This window comes from Pseudopipra pipra, chromosome 24 (genome assembly GCF_036250125.1).
Source record: "Pseudopipra pipra isolate bDixPip1 chromosome 24, bDixPip1.hap1, whole genome shotgun sequence".
Taxonomy (NCBI): Eukaryota; Metazoa; Chordata; class Aves; order Passeriformes; family Pipridae; genus Pseudopipra; species Pseudopipra pipra.
This window is the reverse complement of record NC_087572.1, coordinates 4,963,736-4,971,811: the sequence shown is the minus strand read 5'-3', so window position 1 is coordinate 4,971,811 and position 8,076 is coordinate 4,963,736. Positions and strand designations below refer to the sequence as shown.

The 8,076-nt window shown below is 50.9% G+C and overlaps 2 long non-coding RNA genes across 2 annotated transcripts; one reads left to right on the top strand and one right to left on the bottom strand.

Moving 5' to 3' along the window:
- Positions 1-352: 352 nt before the first annotated feature.
- Positions 353-3,863, bottom strand: LOC135402337 (uncharacterized). The gene is made up of 3 exons (XR_010425092.1): positions 3,510-3,863; positions 2,085-2,301; positions 353-1,745 (listed from the first exon to the last, which is right to left on the bottom strand). It is a non-coding gene; the product is annotated as an uncharacterized LOC135402337 (long non-coding RNA).
- Positions 3,864-3,879: 16 nt separating this feature from the next.
- LOC135402336 (uncharacterized) lies at positions 3,880-5,585 on the top strand. Its single transcript, XR_010425091.1, has 2 exons — positions 3,880-4,139; positions 5,128-5,585. It is a non-coding gene; the product is annotated as an uncharacterized LOC135402336 (long non-coding RNA).
- Positions 5,586-8,076: the final 2,491 nt, after the last annotated feature.

The following is an 8,076-nucleotide window of genomic DNA, read 5'->3' as shown; positions in this document are numbered from 1 at the left end:
GGTCAGCACCAGCTGCTGCTGCTCCCAGCCTGCCAGCCCTCAGCATTCCCACCCTTTTTTATTTTTTTCCCTCTCTTATTTTTTCCCTTTTTTTTTTCCAATTTTTTTCTTTATTTTTTGGAGATTTCTTCCCCGAGCCAGTGGGCTCAGCTGCAAAGCAGCAGCTCCTCCTGGGGATAGAATTTATCCCCTCAGAAATGAAGCAGCTGTGAGATGATCCAAGAGTGGGAATGTCAGCAGGACACCCAGGGCAGACACCAGGAGCCCCCAGGACCCGGGGGCAGGACAGACAGGAGGAGTGCAGTGCCCTGATCCTGGAACTTATTGTTGTCTCTCCAAGGCTTCTCCTTGGGGGTCACCACTTCCTGGGAAGCAAGTTTAGGGTCCATGTACACCAGGGCATTTTGCAGCCACTGGGAAGGGCCTGTGGAAATCCCTGTTGCTGGTTCTGTACTGGGAGGTTAAACTGGGCATCACACAGAGCTTCCATGGAGGGCACTGTGCAGTTGTGGGGGATAATTGTACCTGTGCTGCAGAGCTCCAAAGGCTGCAGGTCCAGCCTCCCCTTGGAAGGTGGAGATGCTGGAAAGACCCAGACCTGCACTAATTAACACCCGAATCACTGGTAAGATTTGATTCCTGTTGTGAAGGGTACAAACAGCCCAGGGGGAAACAGGGGCAGGAAAAGAAGGTTGTCCAGTTTTACACGTAAAAACCTGCAAGACTCACCCTAAATCCCCACAGAGCTTCAGGATTCTCTCCACTGTCCTGCAAGACTCTCCTTAGACACTACACACACTCTATTAAGAGGACAAAGCCATTCCCAGCTTGAGGGTAAAAGGATTTTTGTCCTCTCCGTGACCCCGGTGCCACCCAGAACATGTGACACCCATCAGCACCAGCAGCAGTGATGAACCTGCACCCTGAGGGGGAAAAAATCCCCAGCAAACCCTGAGATAAAAGTGCCCTCGTGTAAAGGATAACACAGTTAAAGCTTTTAATCAATCCCATTAAGGAGAAGTGGTATCTACTCTCCTGTAATCAAAATCCTGCCAGGCTGGCTCAGGCTTGTTCCTCCTCCTGGCAGCCTTTTCCAGATATAGGGATTGCCTTGTGCTGAGGTGAGATTGGATTGATTCAAATCAAATTTTAGAATGTTTCAGGCATTAGAGTTCTTTGGGAAGGTCAGTGGTTATGTGGTACAAGCATCTCCTTTTCAATCTCCCCTTTAGTTTCAATCTGCAGTCGTGCAGGGGAAGATAAAGTGCTCTGATTGCTGGGTTTAGGGGGGGAGTAAAACAAACTTGCTGTCAGCTTGGGCAGAAGTCTTTGAATTGGACTGTAGCAGCTCCTCTGGTTGTGTCAGTGGCTGGAGCTTGGATCTCATGCCTAAAAGCCCCCTCTTTGCAGGTGTGAGATTAAAAAGAAATGCAAACCCAAAGATTCATTGCTGCACTTGGATCCTTGGGGTAGAACCTGCTCACCTCTGGGCACATGAGAGGCCACCAGTGAAGTCCAGAGGGAAGGCAGGGCAGTAGGAAAGGTGAGGGAGAGACTGCAGGAACTCTTGAATGACGAGTGGGAAACAAGGTCTTACATCTGATCCTTCCCAGGAGCTGCCGGGGAGAGAAGTGACAGGGAATGATCCACGGGATGAGCCACTTTGTGTGAGCCCACATGGAGTCATGGCAGGAAAGTCTGGCTGTTGGAAGTCTCCTGGAGGCTGGTGTGGTGATGGCAGAGTGCTAATGAGATGGATGGAACAATGAGATAGATGGAATAGTGAGATGGATGGAACAGTGAGATGGATGTGCAAGAGGGGAAAAACAGGAGTGGTGCTTGGACCACGCTGGTCTAAGGAGACAAGGAGAGGAAATAACACCTCTTTGAGAACAACTGGTGTCACTGAGGGCAAAAATTTTGAGCACCCAGACATGCAGAGCTGTGGAAAAGGAATTGGGTGAGGGATTACAACCCTTCTAGGAGAGGGAAGATGCCACCGTGTGCCACAGCTGGCAGAATTCCTGCCTGCTGCTCCACACAGGCAGGGTGCAAAACTCCTGAATCACAGTAGAATGACTCACATTTGCCATGTTCTCGTGTTTGTTGATGTAAATGATGGCAGCAGGCTCGGGACAGATGGAGCTGGAGCTCTGTGGAGCACACAGGGGACGTTTTGCCACCGCAGCTCTGTGTTATTGCCCAGCAATAACAGAGATCCATCGGGGCACGGAGGCATCCAGGAGATGTATGGGCAGCATGAATCACCCCAAATATCCTCGGGGTGAAAGGCAGTGTTCTCTATTTATGGAAGAAGGAAAATTCACTTAATAGAAGGCAAGTTGGAGGCAGCTCTCATTGCTGGGGCAGCTGCTGGAGGGAGGCATTGCCACACTCACTGCCCGATTTTATGGAGTCATAGAATCATTAAGGCTGGAAACAAGCACTTCCAGGGATGATGGTCCTGCCACTGCCCTGGGCAGCCTGTTGCAGTGCTTCACCACTCTTTCAGCGAAGAAATTCTCCCTAATATCCAACCTGAACCTCCCCTGGAGGATCTTGAGGCTCTTTCCCCTTGTCTTATCATTACCTGGCAGAAGACACCAATCTCACCTGGCTAAAAACTCCTTCCAGGGAGCTCTAGAGAGGAAAAAGTCTCCCCTGAGCCTCCTTTTCTGCAGGCTAAACAAACCCAGTGGCCTCAGCCCACTTGGTGGCAATATGGCCACAATCTCCCTCCAATAATGAGCAAACTGGGTGCGTTGGCCTCACACCCAGGAGAAAAGGACCCATCTGAGGGGCTCCCCCGCTGTCTCCACTGCTCCAGGTTATCCTGGGAGCTGAGGGGCTCCCCCGCTGTCTCCACTGCTCCAGGTTATCCTGGGAAGCCTGAACACCCGATTTTTCAAGGGTTGAACCTCCAACCTTTCCCTTCCTCTGCCCTCTTTGCCCCGCTTTAAGGAGGGTTCCTCCCCATGTGACATTTCATGTGCCATCCCCGGGGCCTTTTGCTTTCCAACTTTTCCAGCTCGTTTGCAAACGGAATTGCTCCTCTTATGTCTAAACAGGGCTAATGACCTCTCTTAGCGGGGCAACTTGGAAGTGGAGCTTGTCTGCAGGTTATTTTGCATTTCAATGCCAGCACGGAGTGTAAAACACCACAATAAACTCTTTTATTCCCCAGCAGATTGATTGGTTTCAAGGACCTTTTTCCTTCACCCCCCCCTTTTTTTTTTTTAATTTATATTATATAAAAAGCTAACAGGAAAAAAATTTAACTTATTATTTGTCCTTTGATAAAAACAGACCAACTAAGATAAACTACTGTGGTTAAGTTTTTACAGAACAAAGCCACGACTGCTGAATGAATTCCTGCTTCTCTGACCACCCGTGGCTGGGTTTAGGTGGGAGTGTAAATTGTTTGCCCTCCCTTTATTAGGACAGAAAGGAAGAGCAAATTTGATGGAAATACTTGAGACTTGAAAGCAGAAACAGACAATTCGGTTCACCTCACTTGTCTTTCGAGAAAGCAGGAGCCATGAATCCCATGGAAATGGCTTTAATCTTGCTCTGGATTAATATTGTGAGTGAAGGAACACGGATCTCCACTGCTTCCTGCTGTGTTCATAATTTATCCCCAGCCAATTAACTCCTGCTGCTGCACAGAATTAATAAACTATTATATTATTGATGCCAAAAAATGAGTTTGGAGTTCTCTGTCTTTCTGACACTGATGTGAAAAGTTGTGTTTATAACAACTTTCTGAGTTCCCCTTTTGTCTTGAGCTGTGGGAGGTGACACTGTGGGAATCAGTTCTTAATTCTTAGTCCATTATTCCCTCACCTGGCTTTTGTCACAATGCTGGAACCTCTGCAAGTCCCTCAAAGCTCCCAGAGTCAGTGCTGAGGTCAATTAATGAGGTCAAAGTGTGGGTTTTTCATGTGTGCCTCCTCACCAAGATGCACTTTAGATATTAAATAAACAAAGGGAGCCCTCAGTTCAGTGTGGAGTCATCCCTCTCGGAGAGAAATGAGTGAAGGGGGTTGCTACAGCTGAAATAACTCCCCAGACTCCTCTAGGATTGAAGGGAGACACTGTGAGGAGCAATCCTTCCAACCAGGGTGGACATGGATTCCAAGGTGAGACAAAACACACCCTGGATCCACATCAGAGAGGCAGGGGAGGCTCAGGTTGGATATTAGGGGAAGGTTCTTCCCCCAGAGGCTGGTTGGGCACTGCCCAGGCTCCCCAGGGCAGTGGGCACAGCCCCAAGGCTGCCAGAGCTCCAGGAGGGTTTGGACACCAGTCTGAGGGACAGGGGGGAGTGTTGGGGTGTCTGTGCAGGCCCAGGGGTTGGACTGGATGGTCCTTGTGGATCCCTTCCAGCTCAGGGCACTCCAGGCCTCTCTGCAAACATCTCCATGTCCCAAGAGAACCCCCCTGCTGTGCAATCCCACCACTCTCCCCAGGTCACCCCCCCACCTTCTCTGAGGTGTGGAAGGGAAGGGAGGATCCATGACCAGAGGATCCTGCTGCCGACCTTCCCAGCAGCCAGGTTTGGGGAGGGGGAGTCTCAGGAGCCAGTTTTGTCACCCCCAGCAGGGCACAGTGATCCCAGAACCCCAGAATGTTCCGAGTTGGAAGGGACCCACGAGGACCATCGAGTCCAACTCCTCTGGGGGGAGGCAGCCTCTGACCGAGGGCATGAAGTGCTTTGTGGCCCCAAGATCTGTAAAATGCCACATCTGGCCCCAAGAGGCATCTGCCATCCCCTTCCTAATGTCCTGCACAACCACCCACCCATCACCCAGAGAGTGCTGAGGGGAGCTACCTCTGCCTGCTAAGTGTTCATGACCTTTGTGGAATACAGAAGGATTTTTAAAGCAGTAAATATAAGATATTTCCACCAAAAAAGCCCTTCTGCAGTGCCATGACTCCCAGTCCCTTTTCTGTTCCTCAGACCATCCATCCCCCACCCTCACAGAAGCTCTAAAGCAGTGGATGGTGTTGGCCAAAGCCAAGCAGATTGTTTAGAAATATGTTTGTTTAAACCTGATTTTTTTTAAGGGCACGCGACTTTTCTGTTTGCAAAAGTTTCTCAGACCTCTAAAACTTCTTTTCTATCAGCCAGGAATTGTCAGCAGGGCCTGACAGCCCATGGAATCAAAGACCTGTTTTCTTCTTGGTTATGACTGAGGTCAAAAGGCTCCAGGCTCCTTCTGCAGTGGGACCTGGACCTTCTGTGCTCCAGGGAAATGCTCCTGCTGCCAACTTGTCACCTGCTGGGATGTGTGACCTTGCTGATGATCTTCTGCTGGTGCTTTTCCACTCCTCTGACTGAGCCTTGCAGTAGGGACTGCCTGTGCTGAACACCCAAACTGTCACTGCCTCTTCCCAGGCACAATTCCCAACTTTTCTGGTCTCTCAATGGGGGAAAAAAAAGCCAACCCCACCAAACAAACGACTCACTAACAAGCCAACCGAACAATCCATCCTCGCTGCCCAAAATGCTTCATGCAATGCTGAATAAATATTAATGAACCGAATAAATATTGATTAGGTAAATAAAGAACCAAATGTTTAAATAGTTGTGCAGTTTCTGCAGTGATTAAACCCCCCCCCCTGCTCTGCAGGGGGCTGAGGGATCAATCCTGGTTGGTGAAAAGTTTTATTTCAAAGCTGCAGAGTTCCATGTAAACCAGGTTGAAGTGCTGTTTCCAAAGGCAGCTCCAGGCTGTTCTCTATGGAAACGTGGCAGGAGGCAGCTGTGGAGCCATGGCAACAGCTCCACCTCCCAGCACACTGAAACCCTGGGAAAGCTCCAAAACCTGCAGACAGGGATGTCTTCCCGCTCCCCAGTTCCCAAGAGGCAATGGGTGTTTCCCAGCATCACCTGGGAGGTTTTTGATGACGTTCTTCTTGTTTCTGCTCCAGCCTGTGAACAGAATCGTCCAACCATGGCATGGGTTGGGTTGGAAGGGACCCTAAAGATCTTCTCATTGCAGTTCCAACCATGGGCAGCAACACCTTCCACTGGCCCAGGCTGCTCCAAGTCCTTCTCCCACAGGACTCTCCTGCAGGAACGTGCTGTGATGGTGATAAATGCAGGAGGCAGGGATGGCACAGCCCTTTTGGGCCTGGGTTCCATCACTCATTTGTTCCTAAATTGCTCCATGTGCCTCCTGCCTCCATTCCCCGCGCCTGGAGAAGAGGACAACCCAAGGGCAGGTAACACAGAAGCCCCTGCAGAGCTGTCACTGCCAGATGCACATCCAGCCTTAGAAAGGCAGAAATCCTCCAGGACTTAATTCAATGTTTAATTCAGTTTAACTCAGGGTTTATCTCAGTCACCATCTTCCACGAAAACCAAAATGAACATTTTTCATTTTCCAAAGGAAAATCTCTCCCCTGGATGAGGATGAACCTCACGGTGACCACTGAGGCCATGCTGTGGGGGTTTAGAGAAAGCCACTCCTTGATGGTGCCCCACAAAGTTCACAGGCCAGGCCCTGCAGGTCACAGGGGGCAGATGAAGCCGAGGGGAACACGTCCCATCCACCTTCCCAGAGCCACCTGTGTCTGTCCCAGACAGCAGCAGCAATTCCTGCTGAAAGGAGGGATCATCTGGAGTGTGTTTAGGCTTCTCCACCCACCTAAGGAAGGTTCTCAGACACAGCAGGTCTCTGGTGTGGAGCTCAGGGCCCTTTGCTCCCTGAAGACACCAAAGCTGTAATTTCCCCCAGTGAACAGCAACTGCTCATTAGCTGATCTCTCCCTTCCCAGTTTTGGTTTTTATGTGATCCCAGCAGAGGCTGCAGGTGGGAGACAGGAAGCAAACTGAAATATGCAGGAAGACACGATCAGAAAAATGCAGTAGGAGAAATAAAAAAAAACCAAACCCCAACAACGAGGCAGAAAGGGATTAAGGAAAGTGGATTCAGGAATGATTTTCCTCTCTGGAGGAGTTATTTCAGCCTGACTTACCTGGGGGTGGGAGCACTGTGGGTTTTGGTCTCCCCACAAACCCCACAGCAGTTTGTGGCTGATATTGCAGGATGTGGCTTTTCGAGAACCTGGCAGCCTCCCACAGCCACAGTCCCTCAGGGATATCTCTCTCCCAGCATGGATCAACCATGTCCACTGTCCCTCAGGCATGTCCCTGTCCCAACATGGATCTCCCACAGCCACAGTCCCTCAGGGATCCCTCTCTCCCAGCATGGATCACCCATGTCCACAGTCCCTCAGGGGTGTCCCTGCCCTGGGGTGCATCACCCATGGCCATCGTTCCTCAGGGTTGTCCCTCTCCCAGCACAGGCTCTTCAGGTTTGTCCCTGTCCCATCAGGGTCACCCACAACCACAGTCCCTCTGGGATGTCCCTGTCCCAGTGTGGATCTCCCACAGCCACAGTCCCTCTGGGATGTCCCTGTCCCAGTATGGATCTCCCACAACCACAGTCCCTCTGGGATGTCCCTGTCCCATTAGGGTCACCCACAGCCCCAGTCCCTCAGGGATATCTCTCTCCCAGCATGGATCACCCATGTCCACAGTCCCTCAGGGGGGTGTGTCACCCCCAGCCCAGCCCTACCCCTGGGACTGACACCAGACCCAGAGCAGGGAATGCTGTCCCAGCCCTCCCAAACCCTGCTGGGAGGTTCCAGCATTCCCGGCGGATCCCTGGGATGGAGACAGGGATATTAATATCCATCCTGCTGTCACTGCAGTGAGATGACAATGGACTGATTGCATTAAGTGCCCTGTCAGCTCCTCATTAAATGCCTGATTGAGGACTGTCACTGATGACGTTTCTCTAATTAAGACAGAAGGACTGGGAGGTGGGTGGGAAGCCGGATACGGATCCGGCTGGCACAGCTCTGAGCTCCTGCTGGGCTGGGGGATCCAAGGACAACCCTGCACCCCACTCCCCTCTCTCCCCCCGATTCTGACTTTGGAGAGAGTGTTAATTAAAAACTGTGTCAGGGATTCATCTGCTGAGGGTCCTTTTTTAATTAGCACACCCTGTTAGCAGGAAAACTGGGGAACATAAACAAGGTTTTCCATCCCTTCCCGTTCCCTTC